At 37.4% G+C, this 24,724-nt stretch overlaps 1 protein-coding gene across 13 annotated transcripts in view; it reads right to left on the reverse strand.

Annotated features, from left to right (window-relative positions):
* rbfox3a (RNA binding fox-1 homolog 3a) overlaps nt 1-24,724 on the reverse strand; it is a 994,762-nt gene that overhangs the window by 323,311 nt on the left and 646,727 nt on the right. The window lies entirely within an intron of this gene.

The following is a 24,724-nucleotide window of genomic DNA, read 5'->3' on the forward strand; positions in this document are numbered from 1 at the left end:
GCGTACTTATTACAACTGCAAAGGTTCTTGCAAATTTCTACGGATGTACGGTGGAGAGCATTCTAATCGGTTGCATCACCGCCTGGTATGGAGGCTCCAATTTGCAGGATCAAGAGGCTGCAGAGAGTTGTAGACTCAGCCAGCTCCATCATGGGCACAACCCTCCCTGCCATTGAGGACACCTTCAAGAGGCGGTGCCTCAAGAAGGGGGCATCCATCCGGAACATGCCCTTTTCATATTACTACCATCGGAGAGGAGGTACAGGAGCATGAAGACTCACACTCAATGTTTCAGGGACAGCTTCTTCCCCTCTGCCATCAGATTTATGAATGGTCCATGAACCCTATCTCATTATTCCTCTTTTGTACTATTTATTTATTTTTGTAACTTATAGGAATATTTATGTCTTGCACTGTACTGCTGTTACAAAACAACACATTTCATGACATATGTCAGTGATAATAAATCTGAATCTGATTCTTGGCAATGAGCACATCATTTCCTATTACTGAAGTTAAAAGTTACTTGACACTGCAAATACACTGCAGAAACAATGTGGATAACTGTGTTTGATTCTGAGCTAAATTCATGATCCCATTTTAGTAATTAAGAAATGTAATAACGCCATTTGCCCAACTGATCTAAGCTAAACCATGCATAAAGACATTCATAACGATTTACCCACCAATATCTCCTATCGGTTCTATTCTTTTCCACTATCTAACTTGTATCAGACATTGACATTGTTATTGATTCGAAGAATAATCCTGGATTTGAAACTCAGATTCTCAAAGCTCCCTGAATAAATAAGATTTCTCTTATCTCCTGTTCTAAATTTCTTACAGGAACTTTTGGACCCATGGCCTCCATTCTTAACGGTTCCATAACCAGAATACAATTGGCTTCTACCTAATTTGTCTCCTCATTTCATAAACCTAAATACATCCCTATTTTGTTTGATGCAAATACAATCCAATTTTCAATACTCTCCATATATCTGAATTTCCAAAAACCTGATAAATCTAAGTCTGTATTTTGTCTTCCTTGAAGCTTCAACATCCTTCAAAAAGCATGGAGTCCAAAAATGCACACACACACACAGTCAACAAATAAAGCTCAGTGTTAGACTAACATTAGTCCTGGCTTCTGTACTCTCTAACTCTTTGTGATAAAACCTAGAGTTTTATTATTTCTCTGATGGCATTATTAACTTGAAGTGGTGCCTTTAATGTCCTGTGTCTGGATATCAAATAGCTCTGCTCTTCCACAGAAGTGATCTTACTTCCATTCAGAATTAATTAATGCTATTTTAACAAAATAAATCACTTGATATGTGCTGACAATGAATTCCACCTTCCATTTTATCTGATTTTCCCATCTTATCAATACCCCATTAGAATTAACTGTACCTCCTATTTTGTATTATATTCAAATCCAGACACTACTCCTTCCAGACCTAATTATTTTAATGTTCTCCTGGCTGGCCTCTATCACATGTCCTCCATAAATTTCAGTTTCCACAACACTATGCAGTCTATTTCCTATTCCACACAAAATTCTACTTACCCATCACACCTGTCATTGCTGATCAACATTGTCTCTCAACACCTCAAATTAAAAAATCTTTGTATTTAACTATGTCCCACACTCCAACACCCCACCAGTCTATGTCTTTGGCCTTCAACTCCACCTAATGGATACACAATTCCTCAGACTCTGTCCTCTTCTGCAGACCTTTTGGCCCTCTCATTAGCAGTTACACCTTCAACAATCTAGACCTTACCACCACCACCACCACCACCACCCTCCCATTTACTCCTCGTTTCCTTATTACTCAGGAACTATCTGATTAATTTGTCTAATTGGTTGCTTTCACTAACGGACAAAATAAAGATAAGTGGTAACCTGAGGTGTGTTTAGCTGAAACTCCATGTGCATAAGAAATTGCTCGATTCACTGTCAGCAGTGGTCTTGTAAGAACGTTCTCTACAAAAATCTGACTGAATCCATTGCTCTGGTATTTCATTATTCAATAATAAATCAATTAGTGAATACATTGTGTGATACATGAATGATGTTTTTGGAATTACTGGAATGCTTCGTGACATCCAACACCTAATCTGCTTTGTATGTATATGCTGAGTGGAGGGGGTAGATGTAATAAACAATCAATTTCACTTGCCTTTATTGGGGTCATGCTTTCCCTCTGTCTTTTCCTAAATCCCATCAGGAACATGGCAACTCTACAGTGCCAACACTGCTAAACAACAAGTTAGACGCTTATGGACAAATTAGAGTACCTTGAAAACTGGCTCCTAACTAAACAGGGTTAAATCTTAGAATGAAATAAACATTTCCAAGTGCCCTAGAATTGTTTACATGAAGTAAAGTAGTTTGCAACCATTAATTAAACAGGTTAATGGAAGTTAAATCAAAGATTGCAACCTAACATTGCAAACACTGCTGAACACAAAGTGAACTCATTTTCAATGAGTTAGAGTACTTTGTGTTTTAGTGGCTTCTGGACTGGAGGGCACGAGTTATCAGGAGTTGATCTTAAGGGCTTGAGTTATCAGGAAAGATTGGTTAGGCTCGATTGGCTTTCCTTGGATCAAAGGAGGCTCAGAGGTGATGTGACAGGGGTATATAAAATTATGAGAGGCATAGATAAATTGGGTGGATAACCAGGGTCTGTTCCCCATGATAGAGGTGTTGAAAACTAGAGGGGATAGACTAAAGCTGAGAGGGAAGAGGTTTAAAGGGGATCTAAGGGGTAAATATTTCCCAGAAAGGATAGCTGGAGTGTGGAATGAACTACCAGAGGAGGTGGTGGAGGCAGGAACAGTAAAAACATTTAAGTACCTGGACAGGTACTTGAATGAGCAGAGCATAGGGGGATATGGAATTAATACAGGCAAGTGGGATTTGTACAGATAAATACAATGGTCTGCACAGACACGGTGGGCCGAAAGTCCTGTTTCTATGCTGTACAAATATGATTCTATAATAGCAGGGCATCACTGGCAAGGCAGTGGGATATTGTAGCCCATGCCTCCTTAGATTACCCACTTTAAAGCTCTTTGTGCCTAGTACAATGCTGGCTGTGTCCCACTGCCAGTTCTCTGTACATCCACATCTTGATAGGAGAATAGGAGTGTGGTCACCAGTTCATGAAAAGTGTACCTAGTTTCCCCGCATACTTGCATGATAATTTCCAATGCCTGGTCCGTAAACCTTTCTTCCCTCACTCAAGAGCACAAAATTATACAGTCATTCTGCTACATAAACATTTGTTCCACTATGATACACTTCTACAAATTTCGAGTTACAGAAGTTTGTGCCTTCCCCGAGGGTTATAAGCCATATTCTGAATACAGTAGGCCAACAGGCTTTGCACGAAAAGAGAAAAAAGCAAAGGTTGACTCCGGCCATACACAAGCAGCAAGTTCCAAGCTCACATGTGTAATGTAAATATAACAAAGGAATTCAACATTCAAGGGGTTAACCATCAGAACACATGAGCTCTGTGATATTAGTTAGGAATTTACAGGCATGAATTAATGTTTTTATTAAATTCCATTAATATCTAAAAAAATCGTCATATGATATTTTATCACATGGCCTTAGTTTCCATAACAGCAAGAAAAATACCAATCAAAATTTGTTTTATTCCTCTTTCCATTCACCATGAAACATTATTTTTACTTCAGTGTTAGTGCAACTTATTGTTCTGGTGAAGCTATCTGGTGTAGTATACAGTTGTTCATACAAGTCCCATTAATGGGAGGATCAATAAGGTTGGTTTATTTGTCAATCAAATTTACTTCTTGTTGATAAATCTAAGCAATCCATAATGTAATCCATTTTATATGGCTGTGTTTGGAAAACTGGTTTTATGGTGTCAAAAGATTTGTCAGTATAGATTATCCATCACACAGTTTATCAATTAGTTCCATAATTAGTACCTATGATATTGTGTTGACACAGCCAATGCATCTGGTAAGCAAATTATTAAAGAGGTTTTCTCATCAGATTTCATTAGTTTGAGTGTTTTCTGACCTGGTCATTGATCATTAGAACACCTGTTGAGAAAAGGTGACATCTAATTGGCCATAAAATCATGACCTTCATCTGCCATGTAGCGCCTGTGATTCATTTGGTGTGAGATAACTTTAGCTCTGACTGAAAAATATGTTTGTAGATCAGTGAATAAATGTCTGCTTGAACATATATTATCTAATTTTGCAAAGTCTAATCCAATCGTACAACTGTTGTCTCAAATGGGAAATGCTGCACCCAGATGAACAAGAGCAATAGACCTATGAGAACATTATCACCTTCAAATTTCCCTCAACTCACACACCATACTAACTTGGACAAATACCATATGGCATGCATTATGGATCTTATATCCTTTATCTTTCTTGGGTGAAATTCCTGGAACTTCGCAACGAATTGCACAGTGGGATTGCCATCATCACTGAGCAAATTACTGAGGAAAGATCCCTGGCCCAAAACATTCACTGGTTTTCTCTTTCCACAGATGCTGCTCAAATGGCTGAGTTCTTCCAGCACTTTCTGTTTTTGTTTCAGATTCCAGCACCTACAGTTTATTTTGGAGGAAAATTGACAGTCGGCATTTCAGGTGAAAACTCTTCATCTAGACTTCATGAGTCCATGTGAACGACGACTGTCCATTTTCCCCCATAGATGCTGCCTGACACATTGAGTTCCTCCAGCATCTTGTGTGTTGCTCCAGATTCCAGCATCTGCCGTCTCTCATGTCTACAGTTTTGTTTTGTTTTCCAAACGAATTACTAAACTGCTTCTCGAACAACTGCAGTGGTTTAGAAGGACAAATAGGAATGGATAATAAGATGCCTTTCTTGCCATAGATGCCAGTGTCCAAAGCATGAATAAGAAGAGTTCAATACAACAAATATAATCTCAAAAATAGTTCAGCCAGATTCTGAACCAGACTGTTAAAAGTTACAGAAAATAAAAACTTTACATAAAATCAGACATAAATTTTAAGCAGAATACACATTGTTAGATATCAAAGGCATTTGCTGCGAAGATAGATATTTCCAGCATTAGAAATTTGGGCATTCATCCAGCTCGGATGATCTCCAAAGACCAACTGATTCCTCTTATCTAATTATCCATTATTTCATTTTAGACCTTTTCAGAAACAAAATGATTACCATAAAAGAATGAATGACAGGCTCAGCTGACTGACAGATCACTACCTCATTTTGAAACCTGGAAATTAGAATTCTGATCTGCAGAAAAATGGAAAACTGTTGTATCATTAAAAGATACACCAGAGATATGTAGCTTGTCCCACATGGAAGAAAGGTCTCAAAACACAACAGTTAGTTAGGAAGCTGTGCTCAGAATGAAATAAACACTATACCCAATGTGTATTCAGTTTATCTCATTTACTTTTGTGATAAGTCAACTAGAAGGCCATTATATTAAGAGATTACTTTTAAATAACCAGCTACACGTGGTCAGCTGATAAAATACTGGTAAATCTCAGAAAGGAAGCAACAATAAAGCAACAAGTTGAACTATAGACTTTTATCCTGCCTATAGTGAGTTTTAAGTCCATAAGCAGAATTTTTAAATTTATCTTTCTGCAGCTGGGTGCCACAGGCATAGCCATCATTTATTATCCATCCTTAATGGTCCTAGGTAACAGTGAGCCATCTCACAGATATGTGGTAAAATCACACATAAACATACTAACATAAGACTAATAATAATAAATTCATATATCTCTGTTATTTCCTTCTTGGTCTTCTAAATGGAGAGGTGTATGTTTCACTTTTTGATATATCTAATGTGTTACACTATCTTGCATTAGACAATCCCTAATATGAAGCATCATGAAAATTGTACAAACCCTTGTCAAAGGACCTCGGTAATAACCTTTGAATGAGATAAACATAGAATAATAAATATAATAATAAGTTAATACTGCAGTTGGTAACCTGAAGCACTACTCAGTGGATTATCACAATGTCATCTTGCCTTTAGGAGCTCAGTTTTAATTTAGTCCAGTTTCCTGGATGCACATGTCCTCTTTGCATCCCAAAGTTCTTATGTAAAATGAAATGTATTTGGGCTATACAACCAAGAGTGAGATTCCTGACAAAATTGTTTACAATTTGCAAACAACTTTCCAATGACTTCCAAAGAATGGTTTCCATTTTTTGTTTGAAGATCAGTCCATTATACATCATTTGTGGATACTGAAACTAAATGTCTAAAAATTGGGCAGAATTACATTTCAAAACAGTGACATCCCTCATTTTAACAGGCAAAACGGTCCAAAGTATAAATTTAAGAAAATACGTGTAAAGTTAAAATGCAGTAGAGTTCAAAAGATAATATGAACTACAGAAGTGAAATTTAAATATCTTGCAAAGGTTACCTGCAAACCACAATTAGATTACAATGTGTAATACAATTCTTAGTATCTACTATTTTGCATTACATTCATAATTTGTGCCATTTTTGAATTAAGAATTACCACCTCAGTTCTGTACTACTCTTTAGGGAGTTTCATTCCAACAGCGCTGTGAGCTAGTGTGTTTACAAGACAGAATTAACCTCCTTTGTGATATCATTACTGTATATTATCAAGGTATAATTTGCAATTGGTTACAAGGAAATTCTACGCACAATGTACGTTATTACCTCTTATGCCAAGGGAATAACTGTTAATTTCACTTTCTGCACTATCAACTTGTATGACGTGTGTGTGTGTGTGTGTGTGTGTGTGTATGTGTGTAATATATTATATATATATATATATACATACATACATACACACACACACACATAATGTGAGGGCTTGTTTATTGTAGGAAAAAAGATGTTTCAAACAAGAAGCACATACTTCTTCAACAAAGAATGATAATAGATTTTTCACTCATTTTAGTGATTCTTGGTGCTACTTCACCGACAAAAACTTTCCAATTTGTATTTTTTGTGCTTTAAAATACTTTTTTTGTGAAAAGACTCCTTCATAATGGACCACCACATGTATAACACACAATATCTTGGCCACTATAACATACAACTCCGTCTGATTGTACAATTCCAAACTAATTGCAGAATCATTTCTCATTCAGTTCTATTATATTGTGTTTCTGATTTGCTAAGTAAGCCTAAATCAAGCCATAACACAATTCTAATTCTTCCCTTTAACACCAGCTGATTTGAGTAATCTGTTATTTAAATTCAAATATTGCGTCGCCAAGGTTTGCAGAAGATTATTTTGCTAACATCTTTGTCATTCCAGAAGTGTCCTATTGTGACTCAGTTTCACTCACATAATGAAGGAATAAAGCAGGCTGAAGTACAAAAATAACCAATTTGTCATTCTTTCTGGCTCTACAGAAATTCTGATCTAAGCATAATCCAGCTTCAAGTGTGAAATTTCCAGGGAAATATGGAATACATTTCCAGCCTTCAGCTGGAATGCAAACCTATCTCTAAGGATATAAATGTACTGCATTTTTCTTCAAAAGTTTCTCTAGTAAATTCATCTCATTAACTGCCAGAAGAAAACTTGCAGTTCCCAAAGGAGGAGCCATCAAAAAAAAACTTAACCTTAAAAATGCAAGGAATTTTGCATCAACCCCAGATCACAGAAAGGTACTTTGTCTCTTGGAAAGAAAATCTTACTGCCCAGTGATGTGAATATGATTGGGAACGAAAGCTAATCAATAGTGAATGAGGAGGTGCCATCGTCAGGGATTTTAATGTGTCAAGATTCATTTAACTGTCGAGTGTTAAGGTGACAAAGTGTATTATTATTCACAGATAGCCTCATAGACCCCAGTTCACTTTTTCGTCAGATGAGACCAGTCAACTTAGGAATGGAACTCCACTTTGCATTGGACTATGTAACAATTACAGTTAACCAGATTTGCAAAAAACTGCAAAATCCAAATAAAATTGCTACTGAATACGTGTATCTTTTTCTTAGCTTGTAAATAGTATTACTATTTTAGCTTTATATTGAAATTCCGTACATCAACTGTATCACCACTACTATGCTGGTCTACCTCAATTAAAAAGATACACCAAAGCTATATTGTTAGCTATATCCGAGTGATCGATGTTTTTTGTTTAACTGTGACTGGGCATCAGGCACAATACAAATGGAATTTGAATCATAACCATTGTGAGGAAAACCATACCAATGCCAGAAGCATCTATCAAGTGGATGGAATAATGGATAACCACACCCTGTAATTCTTTCTCTTCATTGCACAGCGAATAAGAGTTTGACTCCCTCCAAATAACTCCTCACAGCAATCTTCAATTAATCTTCAAAGATTGGAAGTCATAGGTGAAAACCACGAATCATGCACTCGATGTCCTTCCCTACTAAACCCCATGTTGTAAACACATTTTTGCAAAAATGTCATGATTATCCAGTCAAGGTTAAATGCAGTAACAGGATGAGGCAAAAGATAATTGAATAATATGTAATTAGGTTAAAACCATGTAACATTGGGCAGAGAGAGAATTAAGCAATGAAATGGAATTGAACTGCCATGACATTAAAGGTTGAATATGAACACAATACTGTAGTTCAGGACATCGGTGCTGGAATGATACATACAGGGGATTGGATTATAGCATGATATTACATGAGGGAAATTTGGGGAAATGGGTACAATGTAAATACAAGGGGGCATCAATTATGTGGCAATGATATAATATTTATAATATAATTACATGTTGATAGGGCAGCAATAGTATCACATGTAATGCAGCAAGAATTCCATTTCTTCCAGTTGTGGAAATTCCTTTGGATTACAGAATGGGTTGTTTGAATAATTTTCCATCATAATAAGAGTTATATTATGATGTTGTTGTTGGCAGACCTCAGTCATTATACCATTGTTAGGAGTTAGATGCACCCTGTGCAGTCTTTATCATTTCCATTCATAATTAGGGCTAATTAATTTATGCAAATATGGGTTAATTCTCTCTTAATAAGAAGTTTCAGGCAAATATTGCTGTGTCAATGTCTCAATTTCATGAAATTTTGTATACAAATTAGTATCAATATTTATCTTGCCTTTTTAATGAAAGAATCATTTGCATGTTAATGAGGTCTAATTAACACTAATTAAGAGCAGAGCCTGAGAGAGAACAGACTGAGAATCAGGACCCAATGCAAACTGTGTACAAAGGGCAGATATTCTTTTTGCCGAAATATTAAGATTTGGGTTTCCCTTATCTAGGAGCACGTTCATAGTTGGTATGAAAATAAGTACATTATGATAGCCTGATTTTTAATCAACATGTTTCATAGAGCTGATATACATCCAGTCACTTCTAAAACTAAGTGTGCATTCAGGGTGTTTGTGTGTGTTACTTGCCTTAGTATGCTGTGACTCATCTGGCAAACCTAGCAGATTCAAAGTCGAAGTAATGAAACGTCATCTGCTTAGCAACAGGGAAGTTTCATTCACAGCAGGTATCGAGCACAAATATCCTAGGACATTGTTAATTACTTATATTTGCAGTCTTAAGGATGAATCTGAAGCAATACATTCAAATATGTATAAGTGGGGAAAAAAGTTATTAGGCTCCTAAAGAGGATGCAACTGCAAATACGACAGATTTGTGTTAAACACAAGCAACAATGTTGTGAGCTTTTGCAAAGATTAATTTTAAATCTCAGCAGAAATGTTGTAGATGAATGGAATTATCTTTCTAAGAAGTGTTGTGAAAAGTAACATTTCATCTAGTTACTTTTTTTATTTTGAAAGGGAGTTAACTCTTGTATGTTTGCATTAATCTTTACACCAACCCAAATCTGCTCCAACCAGTACAACTAAGTTGCACAAATATACCACATCTGGGAAATCACACATTGCATCAACTTATTTGAAAATTGCAGAGATGATGGAGATTTGTGGCATAAAAGGACACTATTGAGCCCAAACAGCCAATGGAGTTGAAATTAATGATCTAGGCTTTAACCATGTACAATTATTCTTCACTGAGATGAACAAAGCAAACTCAGAGAGGCATCAGGACCTAACAGGAGACAGGCTGCATTTTTGCCACTTACTTCAATTCCCTCTGATAGTGACGCTACAGAAACCTTGAGTAAGAGTGTTTTATTTCCATGGGATGATACTTTGTGTTTTAACTGCTGCAATGGGGAAGAGAGGTGGGAAAATGGAGCTTAAATTTCTATATCAAATCTTTTACATCTATACCAGGATTATGGTATCAATATGTAAGGTATTTTATAAGGGCATACATATTAATTCAGCTTTGGATACTCTATATTATACTGCTGAACAAAATCAACTAATGGTAACACGGTGTTACAAATTACAGTTCACTGATGATCCAACAAAAATCACACACTCAGATAAAATCTGGACTTCATGATAATACTATTCTAGAAGGTAGAAGACTGAGAAAGAAACTGCCCTACAATGAAGATGATGGTATTACAATCAAGGTGGCACTATTAAAGTTAAAAGGGTGGCATTGTTAAAGTTGGCTGCAGAACATGTGACCACAATAAATAAATCATGGACTGAATGAAGTAGCACTGGAGCAGGGAGAAGTGGATGTCAAGACAGAGAGAAGTGTTTCATGCTGGTGGCCATAAACATGGTTTCGTTTGTACTGCTATTTTCATCTTTATGTGTTTACTGAAAAACTGTGGTATGTATAACAAACACAACTGAGCACATTTTGATTTGAATTATTTCACAAACATAACAATAACTTTAATGATCGAGCATTCACATTTTAAGAAAGAGTTAATGAAAGGATTAAATTGTGTAGCACAATAATAAGTTTCCAAATGAAAACAGGCTGGATAAATCTGAACAGAATAACATTCGGATTTCAAAAACGTATTTCTTCATGGGATATGTGTGTTGTTGGCAATCTCACTTTCTATCTCTCATCTTTAAATGTATCATGAACTGCGTTGTTTGCCAGACCATTTTAGAGGTCAGTTTACAGCCAACCTCATTGGTAGGTCTGGAATTATATTTATACCAAGCATAAAGATGGCTGATTTCCTTCCTAAATGAGATTAGTGAACCAGATGGGTGTTTTATGACATCCAGTTGTTTCATAGCCCCCATTACCGATACTATCTTTTTATTCCAGATTTATTTAATTACTTGTATTTAAATATCTAGCTGCTGTGGTGGGATTCAAACTTATGTCTCTGAATCAATAACCCATGTCTCTGGATACCAGTCCAATAACTTAACCATTATGCTACCAAATGGCTTATGCATTAGCAACTCAAAGAACAGGATTGGTTCAGAGCACCATTGTGAATTTCCAATGTATGCTGGGTTGAGATAATGCCAGCACGGTGGTGTTTACAAGGAACAGAGCAGTAAACACACAAAGCACATGCATGTCTACCAAATAATTGTCTAATTGACTGCTGACGGTGGTTATTGATTGATAAAATAAAATATGTTTCCTCCTGGGGAAAGCCCTGAATCCCAGCCCTCAAAACCATTCTGTAAATTTTCCCTGTTTCACGCCACAATTCTTCCTACGTGTGCAATTCAACTCAAATTCCATTTGCCACAGAAGGATTTAGGAGAGTTTTAAGGAATTATTGCTAGCCAATTATTTAATTTTATTGCTGGAGAAGGAGTTGATTAAGTAAAAACTCGCTTGAAACAGTTAGTATCCACTGGGAAGAATCAAATAAACCAAGTAGAGATATATTCTCTTAAAAACAAATCAGATTTGATCTCAACAGAGAAATTACCTTTCTGCACTACCAATTGATCAAAAATAACCCTTCTTAATTACAAACAGAATTGTATAACATTTAATTTAGCCAGAATATTGAATTCTGGACCATAGGCATTTTTAACCTTTTCCACACAATCGAGAATTAGGAAACAAGGCAATTGCAAAAGTTACAGAATAATGTGATAACGTGGGGGACTGATGCGGATTTCCTGTGGAAGTTGCTGGCTTGAAGATATATGTTCAGACTAGTAAGTAGCTTTGAGGAAACAAATCAAAGGACAAATGGTAACAACAACTGTAATATTTGCAGAATGAAATTTCAAGCAAGTATTACCCAAGTCACAGAAACAACCTGGTTTTATCTTTCATAGCCTATTTTAATAGTTATAATTATCAGTTTTTGGGAAATCTTGACAGGGTGAATATGGAAAGAATGTTTCCTCTTGTGGGAGAGTCTAAAACTAGGGCTGTTTAAAAATAAGGGATCACCCATTTAAGGCAGATGTGGCAATTTTTTTTCTCTCGGAGGGTCGTGAGTCTTTGGAACTCTCTTCCTCCAACTGCGAAAGAAACAGATTCTTGGATTTTTTTCAAGGCAGAGGTAAATCGATTCCTGATAAGTAAGGGGACAAAAGGTTATCTGGAGCAGGTGGGAATATAAAGTTGAGGTTACAATCAGACCGACTGTGATCATATTGAATGGCGGAGCAGATTTGAGGGGACCTACTCCTGTTCCCAATTTTATTTTTATATGCATTCCTCTTTCCTTTCTCAATTAAAGCAGAATTCTGTCACAATTCAACACTGGCATCCCAACCAATACTGTCATATTCAATGAGGTAGCATGACATGTGAGATTATGTACGCAATTTAATCCATAAAAATAAATATTTTTACATCAAGTTATTGCTGCATCTGCTGTATTTCAGCAAAACTGACAGCAGATCAGGTTCATTCATATTTCAATGATCAGACTTGTAAACCTAATCCCTTATTACAGAAAAGTTGGAAAGGTGATCAATAGGCACCATTCCTTCTGGTCTAGGAAGATAATTAGATGGTGAAAGAAAAACCTGACTATGAATGAGGTTTTCATTAACATTTAATATGTTATACACAAAGCTATTAGCAAATAGGATTGTATGAATAAGATTAATGTGAAATATTTCCTATGCATAAATAACCTGTAGTTATTTAGCACTGGAAATGGGGGCACACAATGGCTGGACTAAGTATTCCCTGTACCCAAACCTGATGGAAATTAAGACATGAGAGATTGCAGATGCTGGGATCTGGAGCAACATGCCAAAGGCGGGAGGAACTCAGTGGGTCAGGCAGCATCTATGGAAGGAAATGGACAGTCGACATTTCGAGTCGAGACCCTTCATCTTGAAAAAAGGGTCTCCTCTCACTGACAATCAACACAGGCAAACCTCAAGGATGCATGCTTAGCCCATTGCTCTAATCTCCCTACATTCATGACTGTGTAGAGCTAGGCACAGCTCAAACGCCACCTATAAATTTGCCGAAGATGTCACTGTTGTTGGTAGAATCTCAGATGGCAACGAGGAGGCATACGGGAATGAGACAGATTGGCTAGTTGAGTGGTGTCGCAACAACAACCTCGTATTCAATGTCAGCAAGACTAAGGAATTGATAGTGGACTTCAGGAAGGGGAAGTCGGGAGAACACACACCAGTATTCACTGAGGGGTCAGCGGTGGAAAGGGTGAGCAACTTCACGTTCCTGGGATTCAACATCTTAGAGGATCTATCCTGGGCCCAACACATTGATGTAATCACGAAGAAGGCACGCCAGTGGCTCTACTTCATCAGGAGTTTGAGGAGATTTGATATGTCACCAAAACTCCTGCAAATTTCTCTTGATGTACGGCGGAGAGAATCCTGACTGGTTGCATCACAGCCTGGTATGGAGGCTCCAATACACAGGATCGCAAGAGGCTGCAGAGCCAGCGCCATCATGGGCACAACCCTCCCCACCATCGAGGACATCTTCAAGAGACTATGCCTGTAGAAGGCACATCCATCACTAAGGACCCTCATCATCCAAGACATGCCTTCTTTTCATTACTACCATTGGGGAGGAGGTACAGGAGCCTGAAGACCCACACTCAGCAACTTAAGAACAGCTTCTTCCTCTCCACCATCAGATTTCTGAATGGGCCACGAACCCAAGAACACTACTTTGTTATTCCTTTTTTTGCACTATTTATTTATTTTGTAATTTATAATAATTTTATGTCTTTGCACTGTACTGCTGCTGCAAAACAACAAATTTCGCAACATATAAGTCAGTGATAATAAAACTAATTCTGATTCTGACTGTCCATTTCCCTCCATGGATGCTGCCTGACCCTCTGAGTTCCTCCAGCCAATGGAAATTAAGTCTCATTTATATTTGCCCAGAGTGCTGCAGACACTTCTGCAGATCTCCAGCAGCAAGCCCACAGACAAAGTGAACATCAATATTGGGCTGCTGTCTGATATTCTATGTAATCACATTTCTTCTTTACTGGTCTGTTATTCTCTAAACATTATATTGAAGTGCATCCCATATGCTTTACTTAAATCTAACTGAGATTAATATTCCTTACGATGAAAATACTACTTTGTTTTCTCTCCTTTCATTAGGTAAGCTGTCAAAGCTCCTGAACACAACCTGAGAGGCTATTCATCATGGATACCCCAACATAACATCACTGGCTATTCAGCCACTACAGATGTTATAACCAAGTCTAATCTTGTCCTCAACGTCTGCAAATTTCATTTTCAGAAGTAACTAGGTAGCAATTGGGAGCAAATTTGAAGTCAATCATGTAGCACCTTCCTTAGTCCAAATGCATGGAGATCTCTGGTAATGCTCAATGGGTTGGTTAGCTCAGCCTAGATCCAGGAAGCAGGTTCAGGATCTTCCTGCACAATACAATTAAGAGACATCAGAGACACTGTGCTTTCACTTCTAAAGCCTCAAAATATAGGTTTGATCAAAGACCCTTTCATATTATCCTTGTATAATATCTCACCAATTTATCTCCATGATGTAAAAAAATAACTTGAAACCCATTTGCTGGAGGGGGCAGATATTTTTTTAAAATGTTTAAAATTCTAAAAATATACTTAAGCTAAATCTTTGCTTTCAACATTTGCACTGATTAGACACTTACAAAATGGACCTTCCATAATTAATTTTGTTTGAAATAGTAACACATGTGATTCATGCCTGGGTAACACAGAAACTCAAAGGGGTTCCCCCTAAGGCTTCATGGCACTGTGTCAAAATGGCTGGATGTCAGATTCCCTTGAACTTCAAAAGGAGAAAGTCATCAAGTGAAAACCTTTGCAGTGGGGAAGTCACAGGGGTGATCTCTGAATGCCATACCTTGAGGTCTAGGAGGATAATTGGTTGATATGATCTGTTTGATTAATGTTTAATTTTCTTATTCACTGTTTACACTGATTAAATCAATGCTCTACATTTTAATAAAAAAAGTATTTAAAAGGAGAGGAAATTGGAAGCTAAAAATATTACTGCCCATTTTCTGACAGCATAGAATTAATTTATGTCAAAATGTCAATAAAAAGAGGCAGGGAGTGCCAAATTTAAATTAAATTTCAGCAGGTTGCTAACATGTCAAAGAAGGTCTTAAATAAAATGTGATACTTTTCTCACCCTAAATCTTTGGTGAACATGGTAATGCTGTCAATGCCATAAAGTTGCACCAAATGAAAATGTTTGCTGTTTCTATATTTCCATAATTTGCTTCATGATATTTACTGTATATTTTGTATTTGTGGGTTAGATATACTCAGAATACCCAACAATTTGCAGGAATATTTTTGTAAGGCACTTTAGATGTTAGCAATGTCTCTGGTGAAGTAGTTCACTGACCTTCACATTTCCTTACCGTGTCCACAGCTCCACAAGTCCTTCACACTGAGGGCTGTGCCAACTAAATGTATGGTGGGGAGCCAGTGATGTAAAGTTTAGATGGAAATGAACTCAGACTGCAGATGGAATGACAATCGAACTTTAGCTGCAAAGGGTCAGTGTGATTAAGGCTCGAAGACTGAAGCCTGGTCCTGGCTATCTTATTTTCATGTCTATTTGTGGTCTGGTTGAGCAATTATGGAACAATTGTTTGCAAGTACCCCACTGATGCATCAGCACCTTTCACAACCAATTGACCACAGCTTCCGGTTTTATTGGGCCTTGACAGTTGCAATCAAGTTGATCTGTTCTCTCTTAAGGTTTCACATCTTACAGAAAGTGAACATGTCATTGAAAGGCGTTGAAGAATGACACGTAGAGAAAGAATTTGAAAAAAATCCATTGTGTTACAACTGGCCCTAAAGTATGTGCACTATCATCTAGTTCGCTTGAAAATCTATTGGGATTCTCTGCTTCAGCAACCTTTCCTGGTAACTAAAAGCTCAAGTCCTGTTCTACCCCCTGAGTTAAAATGTTACCACGGTTACATTTCTACTTCTAAATTTAATTAGAAATTTGTCTGCACATCAGAGTGAGGAGATGGAGCATTTTCATTCAGAAGTCAGTTACAACTTGAATAAAACTCCCAAATCTTTGCCAACCCAAGTTCAGAAAGGCACCTTCTGTTGTTTCAGGGCGATGTAGCCAGTTTTCCTTTTGGCCTCTCTCGATAAGATTGGCAATTTATGCCAAATTAAAGATTTTGTTTTCACTAGACTATACATTTATTACATGCAAAGTATGCACAACAGTCAGGTACAATCAATCTTCTATTTATTGGCCAAGCTTGCTTTGATACCACATCTCAGAGCTATAAAGGCAATGTTTACAACGACACCACTCAATAAATATACTCCTAACTTTTCTCTTTTATTCCCCCAGAGTGAGAGATTTCCTTGATCAACTTTATAATCTTGAAATCATTAATTAGACTTTTTTTTGGTTGTGAAACTCCAAAATTCCTCTGATTTTGGAAATGTTCACAAAGGATTGTAAGGTAGCATATGTAACACATAAAATATATCTTATTTTATTTTTCCTTACAACAGAGTCCGTGCCAGGTTTCATTATCCACTGCTTATTTCCTTGTAACACTTTCTCAGTCACTTTCTCCTACCACCCATCCATAATAAGAGCAATTTACAGTAACCAATTAACCTGGCAACCAGCAAGCTGGGATGTGTGAGGAAACCAAAGCACCCAGGGGAAACACACAGAGTCACAAAGAGAACATGCAAACTCCACACAGACTGCCCACCCCACCCCATCACTCCCCGGTGGGTCAGGATTGAACCCATGTCTCTGGTGCTGTGAAGCAGTGGCTCTGCTAACTGTGCCATTGTCCCACCTGGCATTCAAGAAAGGATGGAGAAAGCAAAAAGGGAATTACAAGCCAGTATGCCTGATATCACTCATTCAGAAAATACTGGAGCCTATCACTGAGGAAGTGGTAACAGGGGATTCAGAAAATCACAATACAATAAGGCAGAGTCAACATGGTTTTATGAAAAGGAAATAGTGTTTGGCAACTATAATGGAATTTTTTGAGTATGTCACTAGCAGGGGAGGCAATAAAAAAAAACAGTAGATGCATCATATCTGGACTTTGAAAAAGTTGTTACCCAAGTAAAGGGCTCCTGGGTTTGTGGTGATCTACAAATATAGCTGGAGCATTGATTGAAAGAAAGTAAACAAGGATTAGGAATAAACACATCATTTTCAGATTGGGAGATTGCTAATCCTGGAGTGTCACAAGGGTAGGGCTGGGCTCCAATGACTTGGGTGAAGATACTTCCTATTATGTTTTATGTATCTGTTATGATTTATTATAAAATACAGAGCCTAGTGAGGTGTAAAGAAGATACAGAGAGTCTAAAATGGGATATCTGTTCATGTTAAATGAGTGAGCAAGACGAAGAGGGAATATTGTGGACAAATGCAAGGTTAAATGTAAGCAGGTATAGAATTTCTTTTAGTAGTCGGATACGAATAAATTTTGTTGTTCAGAGGGTCCTTGCGTGCAAAACATGGAAATTTAACAAGCAGGCTGAACAAACAATTTGACAGGTAAATGGTATGTTGGCCTTTACTACAAAAACTTGGATGACAAAAATAAGGAAATCTTGCTCCAAGGACTGAGAATGTTTGTGATTCTCTAGCATGGAACGTTATGGATACTCATCAAGGTTAACCAAGAATAAAAGCAATTATTTTTTGGACTCAAGAGGTAATGAGGGTCGATTGGGAAAGTGTTGAGTTCAACTGTTGACCTTATTGAATGTTAGGACTAGCCCGAGGAGCCCAAATGGCCTCCTCCAGCTGTCCTACGTTCTGTTTTGATTCCAATTTCACTGGTCTTCCCTTACAAGTTACATACGAATTTTCTCTGTACAATCTGAAAAATGACAATATCCTGGGGTTGGATGAAAAGGGCTGCTTGAAATGCCTATACTTTCATATCTATCTAAATATTTTCTTGACAGCTGCACAACAGGTCTGTATCATCATGTAAGATCATAAAATGAACAGGCATATTAGTTTCAGAGAGAATGTTAAAACAGACTGTGGAATTAATGCCAGTGGAAAAATATCCTCTCTTTTAATAATGTAGTAATCATTATAAAGCCCAGTAATGCAGCTTAGCAGCCTTTATATTGTGTAGTGTCTTTGGCCTTCTGATTAATGAAGGAAGTGCACAGTACAATATGCCCTTCACTGTAACACAGTTTTCAGATTGCTCCTGAAGGGAGTATTATAGAGAGGGGTTAGTGTATTGATACATGCTCTGCTGTTGCAAATCATTTGTGAAGCAATGGAACAATTACTTTCCGCATGACCAGCAGCCTGAAAGCAGCCATGTGTGCTTTTCTGTGAGAAGAACTGACTGTATAGTATTATGCAGGTCACAGAAAACCTAAACAGCACAGTATTTAGCAGCACTTAAATGGTTTATCAACTAGTTTTGCAGAAATCATTGCACTTGAAAATCAGTTACATGCAACATTCAATAAAAGAGACAGACATTAAAACAAAATCAGTGTGGGTCCAGCAATGCAAATTCAGCAGGAGTTCCCTTCTGTGGTGTACAAGAGCTGGGATCCTTTATATTAGTGGCAAGATGGACACTGAGAAGAAAAGAGTGGAATAAATGGATGCAGATACAAGACATTAAGGGTCAAATGCAGGATTAAAAGAAGAGAGAAATAAATGTTAAAAGAGAGGAATAGAAGGAAAATTAATTGCAGAGATATGGAAAGAAGCATACTTAGAAAAGGGAGGGTGCTTATAGCAGTGATGGAGAAGGACAAAAGGAAGTGGATAAGAATAAAGAGCAAAGGAAAGGGGGAAATGAGTACCAGTGAAGTGTAAAGAGATGAATCGCTGGTGATGGTTGGGAAAGGCAGGTGAGATTATAAACCAATGAAGAAGGGAAAAGGGCAGCAGCAGTGATCACAGGTTTGAGAGCAGAGAGAAGCAGTGGTCAATTGGGAGTGCCAGACAGGATGAAAAAGGAATAACAGAATCAGACATAGACTGAAGGGGGCAAATGCCAACATTAAATAAGGAGTAGCGGCAAGAAAATGAAAGTTTAAGACCTGTAGCATAAAGGAAATATCTCACTTTGAAGTTCAGGGAGTATCACAATAAATGGAATTGGGGGTAAACAAAAGGTCAGCTGGAGTTGGAGCTAGAGTTTGGAGACAGAAATAAAACTGTCAGCATAAACTATAGGGAATTATTGATGACTGCAGGTGGGTCCAGGAAGCAAGAGAGGAGCAAGAACTTGAGGGAAAAGAGAGCCATAATGAATGGGCAATCAGATAAAAGGCAGATGGAACAGAAAGGATGGAAGGGGGAAAGAGTGCCAACAGAAAACAATCAAAGGGTTAAAAGCATTTGTATATTCAGAAAGAAAAAAATGGGCTACTAAGAAGTAGGTGATGACTGTGGTATTAACAGCAATGGAAGTGGACAGAATGCCAGTGGCTGTGGTGTGTTCCAGAACTAATAGGCTGGAAGAGGCGAGAAGTTTATGGGCTGGACCTGAGGAGAAAATCAGTGAGCAAAAAACTGGGGGGAGGGGAATGAAGAAGCATAAACTGATGTGGAATGAATGGGAAATCCAAGTTGAAATGAGGAGAGAGACAGGTTTAGGGAAGAAGACTGAGTAAAGGGCCTGTGCAGACTAGGATGGAGAAGACGGTCGCACTGCTGAATTGAAAGGGATACAGTCTCCGTGAGCTGGATCCTGGGGATGGGGTAAAACAGAAAGTGGAAGCGAGGTACTGGATACAGTGGGACGTGGCTGATGTAATTTTTGGGGAAGTACCATTCTGGTTTGTCTGTGAAAAATTCAACTGTCACATTATTTATTCCTTTAGTGGATTAAGGAGTCTATTAATTATGAAGCTTTAAAGTGTTTAATTAGAATGCATAATATTTTATGTAAAGATTCCTAGGGGAACCTGCCCCTGGATTCCCTGTGGAAATGAACCACCAGTGTTTGTGCCTTCAACATTCAGATTGTCCTTTCTGAGAATTAATTGTATTCCCTCCAGTGTAAGTGAATAAATGTTGGCTGTATCCAGCGCTAAAGTTACAAAGCTCATCTTTTCATATGCCATGGGCTTATAATCAGAGACGTTTCATTGCAGTAACTAGCTTTTGGGAGTTACCATGGGGTTTCTGCCAGGTTTCTCTGGTGACAAATGAAAATGACTTAAAGCCAATGGCAGAACAGAGAGAAAGTTTATGACTGATTAGATTCCGTTGGCTTTAATAGAGCAACCTTCTGGTTTAAAGGAAATCAAACAAAAATTGAAATGGTGATACTTGGGTGGGCTGAAAATTTTGATTTGGAACTGTGCTCAGCTTTAACACATAGTGCTGCTAGACACTGCATATGCCTGCCAGTCTGGGCAACAGATTCTGCCAGGTCTGAATCAAATTATTTTGTCGTTTTGAAACTATATTTTACTTTGTTATAATTCTTGACTACAAAGTGTTAATGAAAATGGACTGCCATTTAAAACTTACTGCATTAGAATTTGCTTCATCTCTTTTGCCTTACATTGTTGAAAGTTTCCTGTACTAGTGCACAGTGTTTCAGTTCTTCTGTAATCATTCCTTATTCAACCTTCCATCTCTATGCCATGCATATTTAAATAGGTGTCACTTCCATATGAGCATAAATACTTCCACGGTGCAAGCTGTACATCTGAGACTAACTTTACCTGTTACCCTGAATCATTCTTCATGCCATTCATAAAAGTCACAACATTATTTTCAAACATTGCTTTGAGCCTTTCCAGAATCAAAACTCACTTCAAGTAATCCAGTTATACGGCTACATTGATGTGCAAATTGAAATTCTCCAGTGGTCAAGTATTAGAGAACATAAGAAAAATATACTATTAAAGTTTTACTTTGACAGTGTCTTTGTAGTCCAAAATTAGTATAGCAATGGCCAGCAAATTGTTAATACAATGTATAATTCCCTCTTAAAACTGTTTTACAACAATGCTCTTCAGAGTTCAGCTTTTGCTGTAACTCATATGTAAAAGGCATTTATGTGGCATTTTATTCAGTCACAGTTATTCAAAATCAGCTTTTTTTCCATAAATCAGTTCTGATTACTTTAGAAATTCAGCATGTGGCATACACACCAGCAGCAGTACACTTTGGACCAAAGGGACTGTGTGACATACGCTCAGGGAAGGATGCACTGCAAGCAATCACCAAAGTTTTTCAAGTAACATTAGAGAAGTCCAGCAGGACTGATCGAATTTTTGCGACTCAGGAAATCATGCAATACTGCAATGCAACACACACACAGAGGGATGTACACAAAACCAGGAATAGTGCTCCCTTTTTCAGCATTGTGCAGAGACAATTCTAATCTTCCATTTGTAAAGTTGGTGCAGAAACATTCCCTGCTGAGCTCTGAGAGGATTGGGTGCAGCATTGCTTTTCAAGATCCCTTAAAAACATCTACTGTATCAAAAGAAACCCAAATCAAATGCAAATATGTTGCTCCTACTTACATTTGCACACTTCTTTCATCTTAATTTTTTCACTTATAAATACATGATATTTTCCTGCAGGAATTCATTAATTGCCAAGGCTGTGGTGTAAAAAAAAGTGTGCACATTGATGGTTGATTGGTTTTTGGGTTTGGAAATTGATGTGAAATTGATAAGGAGGTTGTTGTTTAGCTGAAAGTGTGGATGCAACAAGCCATATAATTTGAATAGAAGGATTAGTTTGAAATGTCAAAAATCTTGATGCCTTAGAGTCCTTCATGCTCATAACACTGTCATCACCACCAAATCCTGTAGTGTTACAGAAGCAAACACTGAGGTGGCCTTCGTATAGGAACTGGGTTTTACCTTGTACGTATGTAGAAACTCTAGTCAAATTAATGGCATGTAAGCATTTTGCTTTTCCCCATCACCCCATCTCTTCCCATTTGGCTTTGGATCTTTTTACTGATGCCACATTTTAATGTCTTCAAAGCGAACATCAACAGGAAGTCTTTAAAACAGTCCACATATTTCTTCATCTAAATTCACTATCCAGGGTTTTCTGTGTATTCCTAGTGGCCAATACCACCGAGAATTGCAAAAGCATGCAGAAATACAGAATATTTAATGATTAGCAGTATTTTCTGAATAAACTAATAAAGGAGCTCAAAGGATTATTTTTTGTGAGTAGCTATAGTAACCAAGGTTCTGCCCCAGGCTTTACTTCATCATCTACATTTTACAAAATCTTGCATGCTGGAAAAGTGTGATGGAAAGCAATTTTTATTTTACTAACTGCAGCATTTTCCAGTAACATAGCTACAGGGTGCTCCATCGATTGACCATGAGATATGCAAACGATTCCACAAGTGACCTCACTTCATAACCCATGAGAATGGAAGTTCTGTGCAGTCCAGTTAGGTCAGGTCATGAGCATAATAGCTTCTGTGCCCCTGTAGATGAACATACAGCTAGTTTCCCACACCAGAAAACTGCTCTCAAAATCTTTTCTTTTTGAAATATACTTTCAATAATTTATTTTGATTTTGTGATATTTTTACGAGCACTTATTTTAATTAACAAAAAAATAAAAGTGCCTGTGCAGTTCTATGGAGACAGTACAGAATGGAGCATTATTAAGTGAAGCTGTCAAACATGTTCCATTGCTATAGGGTAGTATTAGGCCACTGAGTACTGATGCATGCTATCCTATTCAGTGCATGTTACTCAGTGGTTGACAGGGCATCTTTCATGGTATCACTGGTGCAGAGATGTCAGGAAAACATCCAGTAAATGACCCAACAAGAGGGTTCTGTACTTCCTCAGTGAATACTTTATTTATCTACTGGTAAATACTGGCTTTTTTTAAAAAAAGGAGTCATTTCTTATGCCTACACTTGCTTCTGTAGGGGTGGGGAACCATCAGAAAGGGCAAAAGGATAGATGCAGAAATCACCCTTTTATGGTCACAGATTCTCGCAACAACCTTTGGGCTGCAACAACTGAGGACCAGCAAGAAAGTGAATGAAATAAATAAATGAAAATAGCCTTTAGTTTTTTAGAAAATTAAAAATTATTGTAGTAATATCCAAAGATTAGTTTTACATTTGTTAACTACATGATAGATTTTGTATTTCAAATCCTTTACACCGTTTGTATACCTAAATGACATGTCATGTAGCAGAATGTCACTGACTGCACAGGAATAAGGTAACAGCTGTGTGAACAGTGGGGAGTGACATCCCAATGGCAATTCAATTGCACTCGAATACAGGTTTGGACAAATAAAGGTATTAAAGGCTAAAGTGTTCCTTGCAGTTTCAATGCTATCTTTACTTCAAACTAAATTGATACTTTTGTGTCAAAAAGCTCCAGCCTGCTTCATTTCTGCTCAGCATCTAAACTTTTCATGTCACTTTTTCCCCTCTGTCATGCTTTATTGTTTTGACACATTATCTCTATTCTTCGTCTTTTCTGCAACCTTTGATTCAACTTTTACATTTGCACCACCCTCATCCCAGCAAGGCACAGAAAGTCAAGGATCTTGTTCTTTATAACGTACTACAATGAATGTTCCGTTCAGCTAAATATAACATAAATAATTTTGGACAAATAAAATGGCAAGACCCGTAACAAGAATGTCAAGGGTCTATACTAAATACCATGCCTCTCTACAAAATAACATCCCATTGTTAATCTCTTTTACTTATCTTAACTATCCCACAAGCAATAATCATCATAAAAACATTGGCTTGCCATTGGGATTTTTTCCCTGATGTGCTGCCCGTTCTTTAGTCTGTGGTTTATAAATTTAAATGATCTCTATATTATCATAAATTGAAAAGCTCTTCTCACTCTTATCACACTTAAATAATCTGCAAACAAAGCGAGGGGAAATCATGCACAGAAGCTAGTGAAGGCATACAACACAGAAGGATAAACATCCCTATCACTAGTGCAATAATGATTAAAGCAACTACTGCTAAACTCATTGAGCTAATATACTAGCAAGTGCTTTATGGGGAAAGGCAGTTTTTAAACTGTTTGTAAAGACCGCAAGAAAATCTTTTACATTGAAGCATTGTTATCGATAGTGTTAGCAATTCACCAGACTTACTTCTTGTTGATTTATAATTTTTAAAAATCCCAGTGCTATGCTGAAATTGTTACATATTTAAGAACAAGTGCTCTTGGAGTACAAAGGGTTAAATAATGATGGAATGATGGCTTGGTATGCCACTGTGGAAAGAGAAAGATGGATGCGAGTCCTGTCTAGAAGCACTTAATTTATAGAAGAATTAAACTAGCTGAGCAGATGGAAGAAGATACATGAAGACACAAACTGCTGCAGCCTTTCCATCCCAGACCATAAATTAGTCTGATAAATGGGAAATTTATGACCTTA

Source organism: Pristis pectinata, chromosome 18 (assembly GCF_009764475.1).
Source record: "Pristis pectinata isolate sPriPec2 chromosome 18, sPriPec2.1.pri, whole genome shotgun sequence".
NCBI classification, from domain to species: domain Eukaryota; kingdom Metazoa; phylum Chordata; class Chondrichthyes; order Rhinopristiformes; family Pristidae; genus Pristis; species Pristis pectinata.